Below are 23,755 nucleotides of genomic sequence, written 5' to 3' on the forward strand. Positions count from 1 at the left end.
TGTCTCCGTGACTTCATCCATCCATCCTTTGTGAATATTCATTACTAAGCTGTGGAATAACTAACATAGCTAATTCTTCCTGACCGTCATCCGCCATGTTTGTTTACACTAAAGTCACGTTTGATCACGAGAGATTTTGCGAGATTTCCGTTTGTTTTTCTTTAGTCGGGACTCTTGTTGTTCATGAATGGAATCTGTTAGAGTGTGGTGTGCTGTTTTGTCCAAATCGTTGCTCACCACACACTATAGGAACAAAACTGAAAATATTGTTATGTTGGGGGTCTTTCACATTTTCAAAATCTGTTAATGGTCCCATATCATGCTCATTTTCAGGTTCATACTTGTATTTTGTGTTTCTACTAGAACATGTCTACATGCTGTAATGTTCAAAAAACACATTATTTTCCTCATACTGTCTGCCTGAATATATATATACCTGTATTCACCCTCTGTCTGAAACGCTCCATTTTAGTGCATTTCAATGAATTGCAACCGAATTGGGTTGCTAGGCAACAGTTTGGGTCCATGTTTACTTCCTGTCAGCTGATGTTATTTGCATACACTGCAACAGGAAATTACCTGGGACAAATTCAGAATATTCACGTTTAAAACCGTGTAATGGTCTAAATATTATATATTTGTGACATCACAAATGGACAGAAATCCTAACGGCTTGTTTGAAATGCGCAATTTCTGAATACGGGCTGCGTGTATTTCTCCGTATATTGAGCGTTTTGATAATTTAATAGTATTTATAAAGCACTTAAACCTGTTTTATAATATAAAAGACATGACAATCTCACTTTTTACAATATGGGACTTTAAGATTTGAAAAATCTTAAAGGTGTGGGCCAGCCTTATGATTCACCAGACATTTGTTGCACCATCTGACATGCTTCAATACGGATATCGTACAGTCTGACGCAGATTTCGACCGAGACTTCATTAGACCCATCTTGCACAGTGTGACATACAAACTATTTGTAAAATTGTTGTTACTGCACTGTCTAGACGTGCACAATTTGAATATGTGGGCTACATGTGCAAGTCAAATTTATCGCCTTTCCCATTTTGCCACCTTGTGCTCAGCTGTTCACACATCTAATCTCTGCTGGCTTATACCACTTCATCATGCTAAATCTACCACTTTACACACATACAGTTAGCCGTGACAGGTTCACTCAGACCAAAAGGTTGATCGACAGCACACACACACACACACACACACACACACACACACACACACGCACATTCACAGAAACAGAGAGATTGACCTGCCCTGCAGTGTTAGAGAGCAGCTTATTATGAAAGAGCATTTTCTACATTCCACATGTCACCTAAAACCTGCTGTTTACCATTTAGTGCTGTGGGAGCTGTCCATCCAACCACTCACTGTGTGTGTGTGTGTGTGTGTGTGTGTGTGTGTGTGTGTTAACTGTCGATAGGCCCTCCTAATCTCACTCTTAAGGCTTTGAGTGAACATGTCAAGACCTTACTCACTTGTGTATATGTGTGTGTGTTTTTGTGTATGTGTGTGTTAGGAAGTGTAGGCACCGAGTGACAGGCTGTCATGTTATCCAGGTGCTTCTGCTAAGCTTACTGTTGACAGGAGATACATGGTAAGTTTGGAGGAAAATGGAAAATGAGAATAAAATAAGAAAAGAAAACCTGCTATGTTGTAGTTGTGTATTGACGTTTTTGAAATGGTTATGTCAGCAAGTACTTCCAGCATATACTGATATTGGATTTCAATTGACCATATTTTCTCTGAGTTACATTATTTTTGTTTGATTGACAGGACCCTGACAACACTAGAAAGTATTTTTTTCCTTAAACTCATTTCTTTCCCCATTGTCCTTTACAGTTGCAAAATCATTTTACTCACGAGCTTCATTACAGATATTTTACACGCACCGACTCCACTAGACAGACATTTACACACTGATACGACATGGACAAAGCACACTGGCTTGACGGGTTTTAAGCAAGTTAAATTTTACCCAGGCATCCAAAACACTTATTTGTTAAGTGAAAGAGTTATTTCTCAAAATTTCTACTGTAATTCAATAACTTAAAAGGTGCTAAATACGGGATTGGGATCATTTCTATTGCCTCCGCACAGCTCTCAACATGGCGACGGTGAGCCGACAGCTTGTAGTTAACGCTACTAACACCACTAACAATGCAAAAAACGGTGAAAGTGCTGACGGTGATAGGCCTAAAGCCTGGGACACACCAGGAACGTTAGGAGCGCATGGCGGCTGTGTTACCTGTTGTTTTTTATTTCGGCGTCTGTGTTAACAAGTTAGAGCAGCCACCCTCCCCGCGTGAGGCGCACGTCTCATGCACGTCACACGCGTGTCTCTTCTAGAGAATAGAGGTCTCGCCTATTTTTGACGTGTTCCGCGCGCGTCTCACAGCAGCAACAGACAGTGAAAGTGATCTATTGGCTGTATATTAACATCATACCAGCAACATTACTACAGTTTTGGTGTCTATCTGTAGAATATGTCACGGAGAGGAAAAAAAAGTAAAGACTTATTTTTAAATCAACACGCTTTCATTTTCTGTGGACAGAATTCCTTCATTTGTTTACACAAGGCTTTTATTCAGAAATATGTGCCGGACAGTGTTGTAGAACATGCAGTGACTTGGAGAGCTCCACGAATGAATATAGTACGGAGTTTTAATTGTGGATTATTACTATTATTTACAAATTACCACACGTTTCTTAACCTTTCTTGGTCTAAAATAAATATAAATGATATTTATAATGAAATGAAATGGCCATTAAAAGGCAAACTATATGTAGAAAGAAAGGGCTGACAGCAACAGCTGCAGCAGCAGAAACGCAGCTGACACGCAGCTGAAACACAGCTGGTGTGAACACCCGACGCGTGAATCACGCAGCCACCACGCCACGCAGCCGCCACGCGCTCCTGACGTTCCCTGTGTGTCTCGGGCGTCATACACTGTCTATGGTTTGCATGTTAATTTAGTAAGTAAATGAATTCAAGTCGAACCAGGAAGTAGCTCTGCACTGCAACAAACAAAAACAGGAACTTAACAATGAAACAGTAGGTTAATTCATACTATCTGTGCATTGGACTTGCCTGCTGTAAAGGCAAACAGAGACAGTTGGAGTAAGCTGAACATGAAAGTGACAGTCAAAAGGACGCAGGTGAGCTGAATTTGTGTCACAGGAGTAGGGAAATATAAGGTTTCAGAATCAAGTTCACACATCCCTGCCATGACATTGCATTCCAGTTCGTGACCTTTGAGCCTGGCCTTGAGGAAGTGAGTCAGACCTGTTCCAGAGTTTAGAGAAGAAGTGCCCTAGATCTCCTGACATTTGTAACCCAAAGGGCACTCACCTGCACTCTCTTCATTGTCACTTGCAGTATCATCATACAGAATTACATCTGTCTGCCAAAATGTTAATATCTGTCTGCCTTCCGGACCAACACAGTGCTGCATAGCGAAACACTGTTACAATAACACAGAGGCAGAAAGACAAGAGTGATACATAACAAGATGCATCTGCCCACAATTTAGCGGCAAGCTGCAAAGCCGTTAATCCTGTTGCACCTTCATGCTATGAATCAATCTTATGTTTATTGTTTTGATTTATTGGAGTCAAAAGGGCAAATGCAGGCTTAATGAAGGTGTGTGGGAAAGGACACTGCTCAGTCATTTGTGCCTAACCTCACTTGAACTCATGTAGAATAGTTTCTACTATAGAGTTTGCCGTTCGGAAGTAATTACATATTTAATAACCGTGTGACAGGGTGGATACCGTGTACGGGTAGAGCCACTAATTGTGTTTTTCTTTGTGTGTTTATTTATTGGTGCAAAATACATAATGTCTTGAGACTTGATACTACACTTTGTATGAGCAATTAATTCTCACACCCGTATGTGTGTGTCTGTGTGTGTGTGTGTGTGTGTGTGTGTCTTTGCCAAGCAGTTATATGTGAACAGGTGTGAAAAGGTCACAGTGTGAGCTAAGAGGTGACAGAGAGGTGAAAGACAGCAAAATGGTGAGAAACAGAGGCCCACAGTGGAAGTTGATGTTCCTGTGCCCCAGGGCTGTGTGTGTGTGTGTGTGTGTGTGTGTGTAGGCGTGCATGCCCAGGGCAGAGTATTAGTAACAGGATATGGCTGCAGTAGAAAGCTGGAAACTTGTACCTCCTTATCTAGAGGGCAAGTGAGTCTGTGTGTGTCGTTTTTCTCATACATACCTGATCACGACGATAACATCCACCCTGTGCGTGTGTGTATGTCGGTTTGTGTGTGTATGTGTGTGTGTGTGTGTGTGTGCGTGTGCTTGCGTGCGTGCGTGCGTGCATGTGAGAAGTCTCAACTTTCTGTAAAGTCCCCCTGATATAGCTCATGGCTCACAGGCAGGGCGAGACAGGGATTGAACTCTTATTTTTGCACCAACATCATACAGTGGAGAACGAAGAATCCTAGTGCTTAAAATTAATGGGGTTCATTTGAATATCATAAGCACTCTAAAATATATTAAGAGCATGAGTTAATTCCTCATTCATTTGTGAGTCTGAAGATGGGAAACCAATATAACTGAGTTGGTCTTACAGTATATACATGTACTTTAAAGGTAATATGGATGCGAAATAACAAAAATGGAGAGGTGGTAATGCAAAATATTGAAGTTTTGTTTTATCCATACTGTGGAGCTATCAATAACTTCCCTAGTTTTAATCACATGACTAATATTTAAAATTAGGGATGTTCCTAACAACTTATTTCCCTGATGTTTAAATGGAAGTTTAAACTTCAACTAGTCTAAAAGTATGAAAACACTTAAAAAACAGTCAAATTTGAGCACAATTTAATCTATAAGGTTAAATATTGTCCGAAAAAAATAATGTACATTAGGTATAAGAGCCATTTGAAATTGTTAATCATATTTTTCAATAACCAAATTGTATGTCCCCTTCGGTCACCCGGTTAGGAATGCGCCTTATGAACCCGGTGCGTGGTGTAATATTTGATGAGTTACGGGCGGGGACTGTGGTCTAAGGCTGGAGATATAAAACTTGCTTTTTAACCACACGTTTGCGTCGCATAATGAATTGCGTTCATTTCTGAGGACATACAAAACCAACACTCAAAACGGACGCAGGATACGCAAGACAGCGTCATGCGAGCGCACATTTAAAAGCAAGTCTCCGGCCTAAGAAGAGACATGGTTTAGCTGGCATTAGCGCGCTTCGTTGATTCATAGCACGCTAAGTCGCTAGCTTTAGTCTGTAGCATATGTGCTAGCCGGCTAGCTAGCTATTAAGCTAGTTTCAGTGTGCTACTGGCCAATCCAGTCAATCGGGAGAGAACCAGACTGACTGCTGAACCCAGACGCTATTTCGGAATGAGGAGGTGGCTGCACACATCACTAGTCAATATATTGCTTCCATCTGCTTGCATGTTTGGAATGTACAGAACGCACATTTTGTGCTTTTCTGAACAAATGATTCTGTAACATTAATAATGCTAAATCACAGGATTAATGAAATCAAAATCATCGCATCGCAAATAATGAATGTTGACCAGGGCACAAATCAGAAGACAATAGAACATTAAGTTTTTTTTGGGGAAATGCCGCTTTAAAGGGACTGAGAAAATGCTTGTTAACAGTGACACCTGTGGCCGTTGAGTCAACAACAGTCAGCGTCCTGTTGCTTGCGCTTGTGCTCGCACTACAAAGACACGAGCGAGTATCGGTCAAAACAATGAGGCGACACACATGACACTGTATGTGATTGACGGGCATCATGTTGATAAACGTTAGCAACATTGTAGGGCTGCACCGATACCGATACCAGTATCGGGTATCAGGTATCAGGTATCAGGTCCGATACTGTGCTCATGTACTCGTACTCACAAAACGGCTCCGATACAACGGCACCGATACCACTTTACGGCAGTGTGACGTTAACCTCTCGTCACCATCTTTCGGGTCCTATAACACGCGCTCATGCTCCACCTTCCCGACAGTGTGGGTGAAACGGGCCGGTTGTGCGCCCGACGCGGTTGCGGCGCACCGCCTCATATGCGGGACTCCCCAGCCTGCCGTGTGTCGCTCACACCCTCCAGCTGGCTGTTAACGAGGGTCTTTTGGCACAGAGAAGTACTCGTATCGGTACTCGTATCGGTACTCGGTATCGGCGAGTACCCAAATTTAAGTACTTGTTCTTGTACTCGGTCTGAAAAAAAAGTGGTATCGGTGCATCCTTACAACATTAGCCAACTAAAAGCACAATATCACTCAATATTTCACATGCTGGCAGTAATGTTAGCTGACCAGACGAATGTCCCTCCATGAGTCGAAGGCCCGGCCGATGTTGATCCTGGTGTTAACTTTTCCTGCTTCAGCCTCCCGACCGTGGTCAGAAGGAACGGGAGACACCGGAGTTTTGGTCTCCTGGGCCAGAGTCGATAACGTTACTCGCTGCGGAGTTAACCCCCGCAGTCAGGGTTTGGGTCAGCAGCAGGGAAACAAGACATGGGAAACCTCTGTTGGTCTGTAGGAGCTGCAGTGTTTATTTCTGCACAAACTGCAACTTCCACTGAACATTCACTTGATATTCTCAGAGCTAAGCTAACTCTCCTCTGCTCTGCTGCTCACTCATTTCACCGCCGCTCTCTCTCTCTCTCTTGCTTCACACTCCCATGTGCACACACACTCTTTGCACTGACTCTGCTATTCTCCCACAACACTAGTTTTCACCCGACGTCGGTCACATTCCTGTTTTGCAAGACGGGCGTCACAACATATGACTTTGTTTCTAGTGGGGGCTGGTCGTTTGTTGGCGTTAGCGGACTTCATGTCTTACCGAACGTTAGCTATGGTTGCACACTGTTAGCCCTGAAGTCACGGAAGGTCTAATTTTTTAGGTGAGGTTACAACCTGTTCACACATTGGCAATAAAAAATGATAAAAAATGTTTATACGTGTAAAAACGTACATACAGTCCCTTTAAGTCAATTTAAATAAGAGAGGTTCCATTTTTCATAGGGCATGTTTGCCTTTATTTGAAATTGTTGTCTTAGCAGTGGTGCTCACTAGTGTACCTGTGACATCACTTCGAAACCGGTGTGACTGAAATAATCAAGTCATTCGTGCAGTGCTTGTGGTGCACAGAAAGGTCAGTGATATTCCAGTTTGATGGGAAGAATGTAATTTGAGAAGTCATTAACAGCGTTTAGTTATCGACTGTAATTGTAATTAATGTCATGAATCATGCTGCTGTCATGGTGCAAGAGAATGAGGTTGGCATAAGGCAACATGTCAAAGTGTGTGTGTGTGTGTGTGTGTGTGTGTATTTCATCCTAGCTGTGAAAACAAATGTCTGCGGAGGATTAAAATAATGAGTTTGTGTTCTAGCTTAAGCTACCTCCATGGTTTTACAGTATCTGTGTATCTTAAATAAAGTTTGTTGGCAATGGTTTCTTATCAGAGGATTGTGATCAATATCAAAGAGATTATATGTTTGCTGCTTTCCTCCTCCAACCTCCCTTTATCGAAACCAACAGGCCCTCCCACCCCCGAGTCCTCACCCATCTCCCCCTCCCTCCTCCTGCCATGACCATCACTTCCCCCTTCTCTCCCCTGTGTTTTTAGGAAGTTTTAGGTTCTGCCTGTTTTTTTTCTGCCTTCCTGAAAAGGTAAGATGATCCATCCTCTGTTTTTTTTTTTCTGAGAACAACGCTAGGGGACAGTTGGAGCTGGTGCAGGAGAAGGGAGGACACAATGAGACGGAGAGACAAAAATATGGGGGGGGGGGATAGAGGTGTGAAATGTTAAAGCTAATCACGGCGTCATGGCTCGGGCCAGACCATGTTTCTATTCTTTTTTCCTGATTTTAATCTGCTCTCATTCATTTCCTTGTTCCTTATAATCACTTTGATCAGATGATGGTATTTCCTTGCTTGTGGATCCTTTGTGATCCACCTTTACTTCTTTGTTTACCTGTTTACTTCATTTGTAATAGGCCTGATGTTGTGAGGCGGCTGTGGTTTAGAGGTAGAGCAGATCGTCCACCAATCGGAAGGTTGACGGTTTGATCCCCGGCTCCTCCAGTCCCCATGTCGAAGTGTCCTTAGGCAAGATACTTAACTCCAAATTGCTCCTGAATGAGTATTTAGATTAGATCCTGACGGGAGGATGGCAGGTTGGCTCCTTGCATGGCAGCCTCTGCCATCAGTGTATGAATGTGTGTGTGGGTGAATACTGTATACTGTAGTGCAAAGCTGTTGGTCGCAAGACTAGAAAGGCGCTATATGAGTGCAAGTCCAAGTCCATGTTTTGTAAATAATGTTTTCAGATCTGGGAGTTTATTTGTTTAATGTTCAGATACATTTTCAACACACATTAATACAGTATAACCATAATTATAACCATGTAACATCAAACACTACAATTTGTCAAAAAACACTCATTTTATTAGGGACCTATTCAAATGACCACCTGTGGGTCCCGGGGACTCACTACATTGAAAACATTACTGCAGTGTAACCTCCCTTCCCTATGTACACTATCTATATCCAGATGCTGTTCAGCAGTCAAGATTTCATCTAAGTCACATGCAGCATTTTACTGAGGGCTCAACTCAAATCTCTTTCAGGACTTAGAAATGCTTTGCAGTTTCCTTTCATGCGGCAAGGGTAGAGAATGAGAAGAAGAGAAGGACCTTAAAGTAGACGGGGTGAAGTTTTTTAACTTGTACAAAGGAGGAGAGGGAGACGTTGTCCCTCTGGAAATCATCTGCTCTCTACTTGAAGTCTTCTATCTATAGGACAGTCTGATATCTGGCTTGTGTAACACGCCGCCTGTGTGTCTGCTGATCATATATGAATCATAAGAAAACTTAATGAGAAGTTTTACTTGTGTGTGTTTGTCAAGGCCAGTTGTAGCCAGATGTGTGGAAGATCTTCATCCTGATGTGTAATATAATCAGATTTTTAGGGTCAAGGGTTGAGAAAAGCATACCACTGGTATACATTAGGGCTGGGACGATACACCTATCTCCTGATTCAATACGATCGCGACACTAAAGTGCCGATTCGATATGTATTACGATTTTTAAGTATTGCAATTCAATATTACTATTTATTGTGATTTTTGTTAACTTTTTAAACACTAGACCATGGGGAAAAAGTGGAATCATACACTTCTAGGGACTTTTACTTTGGAAAATAAATGAATACAGTAAAAATGTTTGATTTTCAGCATGTATGTAGTCAGAGATGTCCTGAAGTCAAATATATCAGTCATTGTCAGAAATTATTAATTAATACATTTCCCTCACAAATTAGTGGTATTTTCTTTTTACTTTTGTAAGGGACATGTAATGTTTTATACTTCTGGTGAATATAATCTAATCAATCTTATATCTCTCTATATAAACTGAAAAAAAAAGTTCGGAAACTTGTGTTTGGTGGATTATTTCTCTGTTGTTACAATGCTAATGACATTGTATTTTACATCGTTGGAAAGCCTGTTTATTTACCTTCACAATGATGTCCAACTTGTAATGATCATGTATTTGTGGTATGAGCAGCACAGCTGATTATGTGGGGAGCGCCCAAGAAAAATGTTCCAAAATGCTCTGCCAATGGTAAACAGTGTATTCTCATAAGGCTACCAGGAAGCCTGCAATGACTGCCCTTCACCGTCAGGCCCGTTTGCGCTGGTGTCGACAACACAGACAATTGAACCTGAACATGTGGGGGAATGTCATGTTCAGTGATGACTCCAGGTTCTGTCTGCTAAATTTGGATGGCAGGGTCAAAGTATGGAGACGACGCGGAGAACGCTATGCTGATTGTTGAACCGATCGAGTAAGAGCTTTTGGTGGGGTCAGTGTCATGGTGTGGGGCGGCATCTCCCTCACTGGCAAAACAAGGCTTGTCATCATTGAAGGCCATCTCAATGCAGTGAGATATCGGGATGAGATTCTGCAGCCAGTGGCGATCCCATATCTCCACAATCTGGGACCTAACTTCATCCTCCAAGATGACAACGCTCGCCCCCACAGAGCCAGGGTTATCACAGACTACCTCCACAATGTGGGAGTAGAGAGAATGGAACGGCCTGCCAAGAATCCAGACCTCAACCCAATTCAACACTTGTGGGATCAGCTTGGGCGTGCTGTACGTGTTAGAGTGACCAACACAACCAAGCTGGCTGACCTGCAACGAATCCTGGTTGAGGAATTGAACGCCATCCCACAGCAACGTGTGACCAGGTTGGTGACCAGCATGAGGAGGAGGTGCCAGGCTGTTGTGGCTGCGTATGGATCTTCCACCCGCTACTGAGGCTCCTGACGGTGTATTAAATGAATAAAGTGTAAAATTGCCAATATGTCTTGTTTGTTCCTTGTTACTGATAGAGAGTTCAATCATCCAATCCACCAAACAACTCAAAACAAGAGTCAATACCAACAGGAGAATACACTGTTTACCATTGGCAAGGCATTTTGGCAAATTTTCTTGGGCGCTCCCCACATAATCAGCTGTGCTGCTCATCCCACAAATGCATGATCCTTACAAGTTGGACATCATTGTGAAGGTAAATAAACAGGCTTTCCAACCATGTAAAATACAATGCCAATCAGCATTGTAACAACAGAGAAATAATCCACCAAACAAAAGTTTCCTAACTTTTTCCCCCCAGCATATATATATTCTGTTTTTTGTGTTTACAGTTCCCGTTAACACCTTATTTTGAAAACCGAATGTAGTCACACGTATACTTCCACTAACTTCTCCAAGTCCGTCTCTACCTCTCCTGTCAGCTCCGTTCTCTTTATACATCCATGGTCAGCTCCATCGGGGCTGTTTGAATGCATTTAACATAAATGTCAGTATATGGGTGCTCTACAGTTGTAGCGTTGGCCGATTTGACCACGGAGATGAGAGCGACGGCCGGCTCGACCGCAACGTTACCGCAATATGATAACATTTCCTGTCCGTGTAAGAGTTAGCATGCAGCTTTAGCCGTGATGTCTAGCTCTGCTTTTCCTGCAGTATGTGAAACCCAAAGTGTTTCCATCTTTTAATGGATGTGTAGTGTTTACCACGCTGGATTTAACATGGGAGGGTGCCGGTCGTATCCACGTGGAACCCTCCGCCGTTTTCTACATTGTTGTTTTGGCTCGCTGCTGTTTGTTTCGGTTGACGGATACGGAACAGATATGACGTCACGTCACTCAGACTACCACAATAAAAGCGGTAACTTCCTTCTACCTCCGTCTAGAGTCAAATGAAGCAAATATATCGATTCTGGTATTAAAGAAAATCACGATATATACAGTAGTTGAATCGATTTTTTCCCCACCCCTAGTATACATCCCTCTTTTCCTTCTCATTCTTTCTCTTTGTGTCTTCATTTCCCTGCCTTTCTTTCTTCCATTCAAACATTTCTTTTCCCCACTCTTCAGGTTAAAATGTCATCCTGCCTTGATGGTCTAATCGATCATCTCAATCCCTCCTCTCATTCCCTCCCCGTTTCTCCCTCTCCTCTCTCTCGCTCCCCTGCTACCTGATACGGGTGTCAGGTCATTGACGGTTGTGTCAGACAGAGTCATGAGTCACGCTTCTATTCTGAAGGCTCGCCTTATAAACCGACAGCCGTGTTGGGTTACTGAACAAACAAACTTTGGGCCAGCAGAAAATCCATTAGCTATATCGATAAACACAGACACACGCATGAATGCACGCATGCACACACAATGAAATGCAGACGGGGACGGACACATAACACACATAAATATGCACAAAGCGAGCGGCAGACACTTAACAGGCACGTTTTAAAAGTAAAACAAGCAAACATGCACAGACAGGATTCCATTAGCTCTGTCAATAAATGTGAATCAGAATGCAAAGAAAGTGTCCTTTTTTTAAATTCCTTACACCAGGACCATAATGAATATTGTGTGTCTTTGTGTGTGCAGCCATTCATCCTAACTCAGTTAAGTATGCCAACAGAGCAGGGATATGCTTAAACACACAAACACACCTAACCCCTAGCAATGAATGAAGGAAGTATGATAGTGTTTGACAATTATGAAAGAGAGAGAGACAGGAAAGACAGTATCAAAACATGCGTGGTTAGGAGAGAGAGAACATGAGGACAAAGGGGGTGGTTATGATGAGGGTTTGCTTTTGCAGCACCATGAAAAAAAATTACCAATTTCTGTTTTTCTTTTACTCCTCCACGCCATTTCCCCCCTCCCCAGACTTCACAAATTCCTGCCTGGAAACAGTGAGCTTGAACATCAAAAGGAAATGACTGCTGAATATGAGAACTTTTACATGAATTCCACTCTTAATACACGGGGTCGGTCTGCATGCTGACTGGCCGTTCACACACAGACACATGCAAATGCACACAGACATACTGTACACACACATGTTTCCATGCGGTTAACACAGTGATGGCAGTTTGCTGTGAAGGTTTTTCCTCAATTACCAGCACTGTAAGGAGCCTTTCAGAGTGTGTTAACCCATCAGTGAGATTAGTGAGAGTGGATACGTTCCCAGCGCACTCTAGTCGGTTAGCTGGGAAGTTTTAGAATATTTTTCAGCTGTAGAGCACCTAATCACGAAATGAGACACCGAGCGCAAATACTTTTGGGGAATATCCTCATTTCCTGCTGCACACATACAGAATGCCAGAGTGTGTTGTTCAGTAGAGTGACCTGGGTCAGCATATATGTTAAAGGGGACATAGCATGCTCATTTTCAGGTTCTTGCTTGTATTTTGGGTTTCTACAAGAACATGTTTACATGCTTTAATGTTAAAAAAACACATTATTTTTTGCATACTGTCTGTCTGAATATACCTGTATTTACCCTCTGTCTGAAATGCTCCGTTTTAGCGCATTTCAACGGAATGGCAACAGAATTGCGCTGCTAGGAAACAGCTTGGGTCCATGTTTACATCCTGTCAGCTGATGCCATTGACAAACACTGCAACAGGAAATAAACTGGGACACATTTAGTATGTTTACGTTTAAAACTGTGAAATGGTCTAAATATTGTAGATTTGTGACATCACAAATGGACAGAAATCCTGACGGCTTGTTTCAAACGCACAGTTTCTGAATACGGGCTGTGTGTAGTTCTCCATGGATTGAGCGTTTTGATACTTTCACAGTATTTATATATCACTTAAACCTGCTTTATAATATAAAAGACATGAAAATCTCACTTTTTACAATATGGGACCTTTAAAGGACAACTCCACTCTTCTTGGGGTGTACTATTGAATATGTGAAAACAGTAGTTTGAAGCCTTTTCTGGCTCCAAAAGCAACTTCCAGTGTGATATGTTAAAGAGCGGGTCCATCTGCGTTCTTATCCGTTTTTTTTTTTTTTCATGGAGACGCCCACTCAGCGGTTAGCAAAGCAGTGACCTAAGTCACCAAAGTAAGCTGTGCTAAGTTTGGAAATAACTGAAAAGGTTAGTTCGGAATTTTTGAAGTGGGGTTGTATGTATACTCCCGTGTCTGGGAGGTAAAATTACTGTTTTTGTGAATGGAGTCTTGTGGCTTTGAAGAGAGCGATATAACGGCTTCAGTTCCCCGTCTAAAGGGCTGTCTGACGGCTAGTAATGTGGCTCTGGACGAGAGCAGCAGAAAAACGTATTTTATCTCTCTGATGGATGAAAATGAAAATATTCTAAATATAGCATGCATTTAAATTGATATAGATTTAGAGAGCCCTTTCCGATGAGGAACTGAAGCTGTTATATCCCTTCACGTCTTCAAAGCCACTGGACTCCATTCCCAGAAACAGTACTTCGCAGCACATGGGAGTTGCTGGTCTACCGCTGCATCGATCGCTTAGTTTTGTTTGTGTTATTGTGTGACTTTTGGATCCGAACTAATGAGGCTAGCGTCTTGAAGCAACATTAGCCGCTACTAGCTTAACAAACACGGATCTCCAACAGAACTGTCGGCAGTTGAGTTGCGGAGGAAGATTGTGTGGAATAAAACAGACTCTGGCCAACAACGTTCTAGTGAGTGCAATGTGGGTGAGAATTCAATCTCTTAAAGAACAAAGCAATGTACAGTATGTGGACTAGGACTGTCACGATATCAGATTTTCAAATAGATCAAAAAATAAACGCAAAAATAAATAAATACATTTTAAAATATATAAAAGGAAAAATTAAACAGAATAGTAAATAAATAAGGGAATTAATGCAAAGATAAATACATTAATATGCAAATTAAAACTGAGATATCAATTTATGTCACATATTTTTTATTTAATTAATGGCTCAATTTTATTTTTGTTGTATTATTTTTTGCTGCATTTAATGACACATTTATCAAGCCATGTATTTATTTATTCATTTATTTTTTATATTTTGGCAGGTTCCGTCCTCCATAGTTAAGGGGCTCATACAGTAGATTTCCCGAATCATGTGAATCTCAAGCTGTACAAAGGTTTGAACCAATTTTTCCAACAAGAAGTATCTTGGGGTAACTGGAGCCACGCAACGTGACAGAGGAGACTGAGGGCAGTTGCATCACTCCAATTTGACAAATGACCTGTCAACATGAAGCATGATGGGACCTTTCCAAAGCCACCCAAATAAAACTGGAGCTCTCTCTCTCTCTCTCTCTCTCTCTCTCTCTCTCTCTCTCTCTCTCTCTCTCTCTCTCTCTCTCTCTCTCTCTCTCTCTCTGCCACCAGCAGTTGCAATCACTGTGAGTTAGCACCTCGTCTTAAGCATTCTTTAGGACATATTAGCACAGGCTTCTCTGACCTATCCAGTTCCAAACCACACACACATACATATGCACACATGCACAAACTGCAACCCAATAGGATCCCCACTCCCACCCTAACACAATTTTTACAGAAGGCCTCTCAACAACAAGTGCTTGGTATAAAAATATCCTTTGCATCATTAAGGACTGTGGGATCTGATTTGTTGAAAAGAAGGACATGTGACATGTGTCAGCCAATGAAGAGAATGGAGGACAATGAGGATTAAGTTACCTGTATCGTGTCTGTGTGTGTGGTATTTATATCAGCAGTGAAAGTATCAGTCAGAAGGTCAGGACTTTGGGTAAACACTTGTGCCTGCAGGATCAGTGGAACGCCTTGTTAAACGTGTGGTCAGTGGCGCACGGGTGCGATCCGGCACGCACCTACACGCACGTAAACACAGTCACGATTCAAACGCTTCAGTGGGGATGAACAGAATTCAATTTCTGTAGTTAAGTGACCCCACACTCCTCTCTCCGTCTCTCCAGCCAGCTGCCTGTCCGCCTGGAGTAGAAATCAAGACTACCATATTGCACAATTTATGTCAATCCAAATGGAGCAGAAAGGGAAATCAAAGACTTGAGTAGGCGATAAAGTGCATATTTGCCCGGTGCTGTAATACGGTCTGTTACACTGTGAAACGCTCGCTGAGTGATGTGAAGTCGTGCCGGTCGTCCGATGGGAGTCTGCTCTTTCGGCTTCATTCGCCGGGGGGGATTCCTGGTGGCACAAAAAGAGCAAAAACCACATGTCATTCGTTGGCGCCGTCATGTGTTTCATATCCTTGAGTGGTTGTCATCCTCTTTTGTTTAATTCTTTCCTTAACTCTTCATTGTGTATTATAAAAACAGCAGACTAACTGTGTACTCACATTTCCAGTTAGCCTCACAAGGGGAGATTGTTTTCTCAGTGTCAAAACACACGGATCATCATTACTCATCATTCGAATGCCTTTTATACAGCAGGTTAATTAGTGCTGACGCATGATTAGACAGTTAGACAATACAGGATTGTGTTGGGTTTGTGGCAAAACTGTCAGCCGTTGCTATTTAGAGCCATTCAGAATGACTCACAGATCACACACCACCTCCCACTCCACTGTAGAACCAGTCAGACCTCAGACGATCGAAGAGCCACATGTTGGTTTGGGATCGTGGTTGGTCTGGGAAATGAGAAATGGTCAAAAGTGTGCAGTGGCCTGGTGTCAAAATCTGGAGTTTCATTCTAAAATGAGATATGTAAAACCTGAGCGGCCACTGAAATCTGTGATCCGGACACTTTTGCTCAAAGTTAATGAGGAAATATTTTATATATTATTTACGAGGGCTGTCAAAGTTAAGGCGACAATAATGCATTGACACAAATAATTTCTTTAACATGTTAATTCAATCGATCTTTTGGAGGTTGTAGCAGGCTGAGTTTTAAAGCTATAAAGAAGATACTGGTATCATATGAAACTAGAAATCCATCGGTACCAACCATGTCATACTAGCTTGTCGCGAAGAAAATAAAACTCCAAACTAAAACGCTAAATTGAAAATGGTTTCTATGGGTACCCACGATTCTCCCCTTTACAGACATGCCCACTTCATGATGAGTAGAGCACAGAGGCTGTTTCCATGCTGACAAGCGCCCATGTCTGCCTGTCTATTCACCTGAGGGGCGCGGTGATCCTGCGGATCCCAGCTGGACGTCAGTTTAGTAGGCGGTCCTTAATTTGGCCAGGACGCATTCGCTTGCACACTGCTAAAAGAATATGGCCATATGTGGCCCAGACCACCTTTGAATGTGGTCTGAAAGATCCGATCTCAATGCGTCCTCATTGCGTCTTGAGTGTGTTCATGCCTGTACTTAATGCTGTCCACTTGTGTTCGAATCACTGAGGACGCATGTTAATACCAGGTCTGAACAGGGCCTATAGGTCCAGACACACCAAGCCGACATTAAAGAACTCGCGGCGATGAGGGCCCACTGTCGTGTCGCCTCACGTCGCCTTTCTCTTGGCCGACAAGTTGCATTTGAACACACTCAAGACTATCAGACTGGGCACGCTAAGTGCATTATTATCATACTGTCGGAGATGTGTCGGTGTTTTTGTTACGCTGCTTTGCGCCGAGCTGACACCCGACCGCCTGTTATCTGTCCTCCCCGGCTCTCTGGAGCGCTGTATCCCGCTGTTGTCTGGAATAAGCAGCGGCGGCGGCGGTGGCGGGTACCGCCGGTACAATAACCTTTGATTTTGATGTTAATACAATGTACCAGAATTCACGAATATGTAGGATATTACTACTGACATTCATGTAATATTACGTCACAACAGTTGCTGTATTAGCCGTGTGTTTACTATGTGTTTATTTACATATAAAGCGGGGAAGTGAGATCGGATCACAAGTGGCCACTGAAGACGCATGTGGAGGCGCATTCTAATGCCAGGTGTGAACAGACGTACTTAAAGCTGTCCACTTGTGATCCGATCACTGAGGACGCATGTTAATACCAAGTCTAAACAGGGCCTTTGACACAAAAACATGAGAAAATAGGGTCCAGGTTGAAAAATACAGAAGTTACCCGTTGAGTTTTTTTCTTCTCTTCTTTGAATCAAAATCAATAGTCTTTGCAAATAAGAATGACTTATTTTTATTGTGTCTTAAAAATAGCTCAAAACATGAGACAGTCTTCTAACTGTTGTGGTAAAAATTTGCTGTTACGCCACAGTTGAAAATAAGGCCAATGACGGAGCCGGTCGAAGGATGAGAGAGAGAGAAAAAGTCAAAACAGACAGAATGGGTGGGAGGATTTAACATGGGGAGACATAGAAACAGACAACCAGACTGAGAGACAAAGAGTGGGTGGACGACGGGCTCCCTTAGGAGACTCCTCATCCAGAACTCAGACGCAGCTCCTTAACTCAGCGTGACCGTATACAAACTCTCAGACGATCCCTGAAGACGCTCACGCACACGCACTAACGCTGACCCCGGGGCCGCAGGTTCAGAGGGTCGGCTTATGGCTTCCCTCTCGGCGTCCTTTAAAAATCTTCAGATGACAATTACGGCGGATTTGATTAACAGAGGGAGCGGCATGGCTATCATGGCTTTTTTTTTGTTTTTATGGTGAGCCAGTGTATCGCGTTTCACTAGCTGTCATTTATACTGCCACGGGAAGGGTGGGGTATGGGGGGGGGTCCCTTTACTGGCCTAAAGCAGACTTCAAACAAAGCCCAATAGAGAGAGAGAGAGAGAGAGAGCCAAGAGCAAAAGAAAGAATGAAGAAAAGAGAGAAACAATTGCACAAAATGAATGAGCAGACAGAGACAATTTAACAAGAGATGTGGGAACATTCTCCCAGTCATCCAGAGTTGGGTTTCATTTTGGCAGCTCCGTGTGAATAGCTATTACTTTTCCAAGGCCATCACATTGTACAATTGCTACTATGTCAGGAAGATAAAACCCCAATCCGCCCGCGCCTGCGTATGGATACTGTCATGAAATCGCTGCGACCATGAAACAGCCAGACAAATAGTCTGGAAATCTGGCTCAAGTTTTTGAACAGGGGGAGGAAGAATTCGTAGCTCTGGGCCGAGGCGCTGAATGGAGAAACACTCTGGTGAATTATTTCTCATTCCAGGGCGATGGACGCACACGTATGAAAGTGCACACAGACTTACAAGCATCCGTACATGCCAAACAAACAAAAAATGTATTGCATATTAGCACACAAGCTCAAGTAGTCACTGGGACACGATTGGGACTCGATCTGCCCCGTTAGCCCTCTCCCTCCTGGCCGTTTTGATCGGGCCCACTTGCTTTTACGAGAGCGCTGAGCAAATCCAACTGCTTTATTGAGAACAGTTCCCCACCTTTCTTTCTTTCTTTCTTTCTTTCTTTCTTTCTTTCTTTCTTTCTTTCTTTCTTTCACAGTGAATATCAGCCCTCTTCATCATGTCTTGTTCTCCTAATAGCAGTCAAAGAATGACTTTATGTTAAAGCCCAGCAGAGTCACAAAATTGAATGCATTGATTCGTGTATGTAGACACAAAATTAAAATTTGTTTCACGATGGTCAGCATGAAATCAATTCATATCCACGTAATTGTGAACCGGGAAGTATAGAGAGCTGCGAACGCTGCGTAGGGAGGAGGTCGGGGTGGATGCGCCCAGGAGACCGGTGTTTGTGTCCCGTCTGAAACCACAAAGTCAAAGTGGATTTATTTGTCACGTAACTTCCGTACTTAAGTCACAGCACCTCCAGAGTTATTTTAACCCAAACCGCAATTAGGGATGCACTGATCCAACTTGTTCAGTCCCAACACCAACAGCGATACCTTTGGGTAAAACCGATCCGATACCAGTGTTTAATCAATAAGCTGTATGCCTCACTGTGTGGAAGTGACTGGGATCAAAAATGGGTTATTAAAAAATAAACAACTTGGAAAAATCCTTCACAATTAACACGAAACACAATTCAAGGGTAAACCCTTTGAATTCAGCAACAAATTGGTTAAAACTTAAACAGGAATTAAAATGACAGTATATAATGTGTATAGTATATAAATATAGAATTTAATTGAATAGATCGGTCCCATTGTCACCGATACCCGATCCAGCCATTTGAGTCAGTATCGGCCCGATGTACGATCCGGTATCGGTATTGGTGCATCTCTAACCACGATCTTTTCCTTTGTGCCCCTTATCCTCTTGTGTATTGTGATGTTTTGGCAGTGCCTCCTGGTGGTGAGCGGTGAGTCACTGTCAACCGTATTCTGTTTTGCTCCTGTAACCAAACTTAGAAGTTTGTTCTTATGGTAGGAGGTGTTACGTGCCGTGCTGCGTTGCCTGTGTGTTGTGTTTTTGTGCCCTATTCTCTGTCTCCTCAGGTGCCGTCCTCCTCCACTGTGCAGCTGCAGTCCATGGAAGCACATCGCTGCAGCTGATCAGTAATCAAGGTGGAGAGTATAAAAGAGCAGGAGAACGGAGGAGAAGACTCCGAGACTGTGTGTTCTGTAGTTGCGTCAGTGGTTGACGGGTGTGCTTTAAACTTTGTGGTGTTTTTTTTGTGGTGTATTGTTCGCTGTCTCTGTGGAGCAGTAGTGTTAAACTGTTTTACTCCCTGATCGTTCGCTGTCTCTGTGGAGCAGTAGGTTTAAGTTGAATACCTTCGGGTTGTTTTGCGCTGCACTTTTTAAGCAGTAGCTTTAATTTGAGTGTTTTATTAGTGGTTATTGCCATATTTATTTAATTGTGTACTTACATTCCGCTTTCTGTTAGAAAGTACTTTTCATTTGGTATTTATACATTTTTTATCATATTATTTTTTAATAAATTGTATAATTATTTTTCACACACTCTTTTTGCCAGTCCTCTCATTCCCGGGTTTACAAATTTAATTTGTTACTCCCTCCATCCTCTGGACCTTAAACGGAGAGGGAACGTAACACTAATTAATTAGTTTGTTGCCTATTCCTAACCAAGTCGATCTATTCCCTAAACTTTACCAAGTAGTTTTATTTTGAAAAGACTGGAACAAAAATTGACACATGCGTTGCTGGAGATTCATAGGAAAACACACGAAAAACACGTTGTTGAAAGAGTGTCACCAAAAAAAAGGGAAATTTGTGTCTATATACATGAATCAAATGGATTACATTTCGTGACTCTTCACAAACTGCGGTGAGACTGTGTTGAGTCAGCTGGTTAACCTTCATAAAAAGGCCCTTGTATGGCCCCAAAGAAAGAGAGAAAGCGAGCAAGCAGTGAAGGACCGTAAGAAGGTCTAGTTATTTTCCAGTCACATCAGTGTTTGAGTGGCTGGTGGGCCGTGAGTGTTATCAACCTAAACAAATCACCAAACCGCGGCCCTAATGCAGTCGGAGGGAACGTTGGATTTATTTTTCTTTCAGGAATACAAATGGCTTTGTAATAAAATTTCGGTGCAGGCTTTTGGGCTTAATGGCTACCTCTTGACAAGTGTAAATGAATGGCCTGTAAGGGAGCGTAAAGGAGGGAGAGGCGAGGGAAAAGAGAGAGTAGTAGTAGTAGCAGCAGTGAGAAACAAGGTTTGAGATGAAACATGCTGTTCTCGCCTCTGACAGACACACACACACACACACACACACACACCACAGTCTGCAAGCAATTTCACACTGCAAGGTATTCTCTTCCTCGTTCAGCGAGACATTTTCATTAATCTACACAGCTAATGCACTCAGCTGTGTGTGTGTGTGTGTGTGTGTGTGTTGAAGTGGGCTGTTGTTGAGTGTGTTGTGGTCTGGCAGAGGTGGTTGATGGAAATGTGCTGAGTCGGAGCCATGAGGAAGTGCAGCTGTTGAACAAAACGGGCTCCGCAATGACTGTACTGCATGTGTGTGTGTGTGTGTGTGTGTGTGTGTGTGTGTGTGTGTGTGTGTGTGTCTACAGTATGTGTGTATTCGTTGAGTTCTTTTCTGTCTTTCTTTACCCTCTACAGTGGAAATAATCACCACACTTTAACGCTCAGCTTTTACAGGTGCTTCTGTGTTTGTATGTGAAAGTGTGTGAGTGGTTGTGTGTGTTACAGAAGGTAGAGTTAAGTGCATCTTGTCCCATAGTGAATTTGATGGAAATCAAATCCATTCTGTGTTTACGTGACCTTGTCTCAAATTTCAAATCCATTCGATTCATTGACGGGCTGTCCTGAAAACCGCCACATCTTGTAGTACAGGCAGATAAAAATCTGACACGGTATGAAACAATACATTTTGAAAGCATGCTGACATAATCCTCACAAGATAATGTGATAACGTTACATATTGATTTTTTCAATCTCATTTCAGTGATTTATTTAAATTAAGATAAAGTTAGATCAATTAAACTCTAGCATGCTTAATTCATTTAAAATCTATTTCAGATCTACTTTAAAAAAACACACAGATAAGAACTGTTTTTTACAATGGCGTATTAGGGCAATTACAGGTAAAAAAGTAGAATGGCACTCGGAGAGCACAGAATTTCCAAGATTAAAGTCGTAATTTTATGAGAAGAAAAAACAAATTTGCAAAATTATAAAGTCGGAAACTCACGCAAAAAAACCAAGGTAAAATAGTGGAATGCAACACTGTGGGGATTGTCACGCTGTGGCTCAGATAATGAGCGGGTTGTCCAACCAGTCGGAAGGTCGGCGGTTCGATCCCCTGCTTCTCCGGTCCACATATCGAACTGTCCTTGAGCAAAATAATGTGTGAATGAGTATTTAGATTAGCACCAAAACCTCTTGGTTGTATCTAGTGAAGCCCGTCTGTTAAACAGTGTTGGCCGCGGTCGGAGGACGCGGGGGAGGACGCGGGGGAGACCGGAGCTTTGGTCTCCAGGGCCGTAGTCTCTGCTGTACTCTGCTCCTCTGCCTGCCTGCCTTCATTCACATACCGCGCTTGTTCTCACTCTTCCTTGCATGGCAGCCTCTGCCATCAGTGTGTGAATGGGTGTGTGAATGGGTGAATGCTGACATGTAGTGTAAAGTGCTTCGAGTGGTCGGAAGACTAGAAAAGCGCTCAATAAATACCAAATACCAAATTGCGATAAAGCTAGAGTGAAGACACTGGCATCATAGGAAACTAAAAAACCTAAGGAATCCATCGGTAACCAGTCATGTCATACTAGCTTGTCATGAAGGAGGCTAAATAATGCTCCAAACTTACACTCAATTTTGGAGAGAAAAAACTGTCATGGGCAATTTCAAAGGGGTCCCTTGACCTCTGACCTCACCATATGTGAATGTAAATGGGTTCTATGGGTACCCACGAGTCTCCCCTTTACAGACATGCTCACTTTATGATAATCACATGCAGTTTGGGGCAAGTCATAGTCAAGTCAGCACACTGACACACTGACAGCTGTTGTTGCCTGTTGGGCTGCAGTTTGTCATGTTTTGATTTGAACATTTTTTTATGCTAAATGCAGTACCTGTGAGGGTTTCTGGACAATATTTGTCATTGTTTTGTGTTGTTAATTGATTTATAATAATAAATATATACATACATTTGAATAAAGCAGCATATTTGCCCATTCCCATGATGATAAGAGTATTAAATACTTGACAAATCTCCCTTTAAGGTTCATTTTGAACAGATAAAAAGTGTCTGATTAATTTGAGATTAATCGTGATTAACTATGGACAAGCATGTGATTAATCCCAATGAAACATTTTAATCGATTGGCAGCCCTAATATGTATCTTTCAGGACCTTTGCCGCACCATAATAACAGTACTTTATGAGCAAAACAATTCAGACAGTGGCTGGCGTCACCATGACTTTTTAATCTTGCAAATTAGAGTTTTTTCCCCTTCAATTTGCCACTTCTAATTTCAGATAATATTTTATTTTTTTTCCTAAATTTGCAACTTTTTTCTCTGAATATTACACACAAATTTTTTTTTTTTTTTTACCTACAATGGCCCTAATACACCATCTTAGTTTTTCAACGTTATATGTATGTTTAAATGAGCTCGCATACAAAGTTTTCTCTCAAAATTTGGTTCGATTGGGACTCAGCCTCAGAACATTTAGTGGCATACTGTAAGACCTAAATGGGTAAGAAAGTGTGTGTGTGTGTGTGTGTGTGTGTGTGTGTGTGTGTGTGTGCACAACAGAAAAAAAGTAATCCCCTTTGCTCAGACGTGGCTACCGGCATGTTCCTCTCAGGTTTTTGCGTGCACACGCATGTAAACCCCGTCACTTTTAATGGCAGGATGATTATCAACAAGTCAGTCATTTAGCACGTTCTAAACATCTGCTCTCTTTCCAACCTGAAATCTGCACCTCTGCACGCCTCACACAGGCACCCCCACCACACACACATGGTAATACATAGGACTACATATCACACATTTTAATTTCATGTTGACATGTTGTAGGTTTTATTTTTATGCGCTAAACAACACCAAAATCAAGGTGAATATTGTCTTGCTTCCTCAC

This window comes from Sebastes fasciatus, chromosome 9 (assembly GCF_043250625.1).
Source record: "Sebastes fasciatus isolate fSebFas1 chromosome 9, fSebFas1.pri, whole genome shotgun sequence".
NCBI classification, from domain to species: Eukaryota; Metazoa; Chordata; class Actinopteri; order Perciformes; family Sebastidae; genus Sebastes; species Sebastes fasciatus.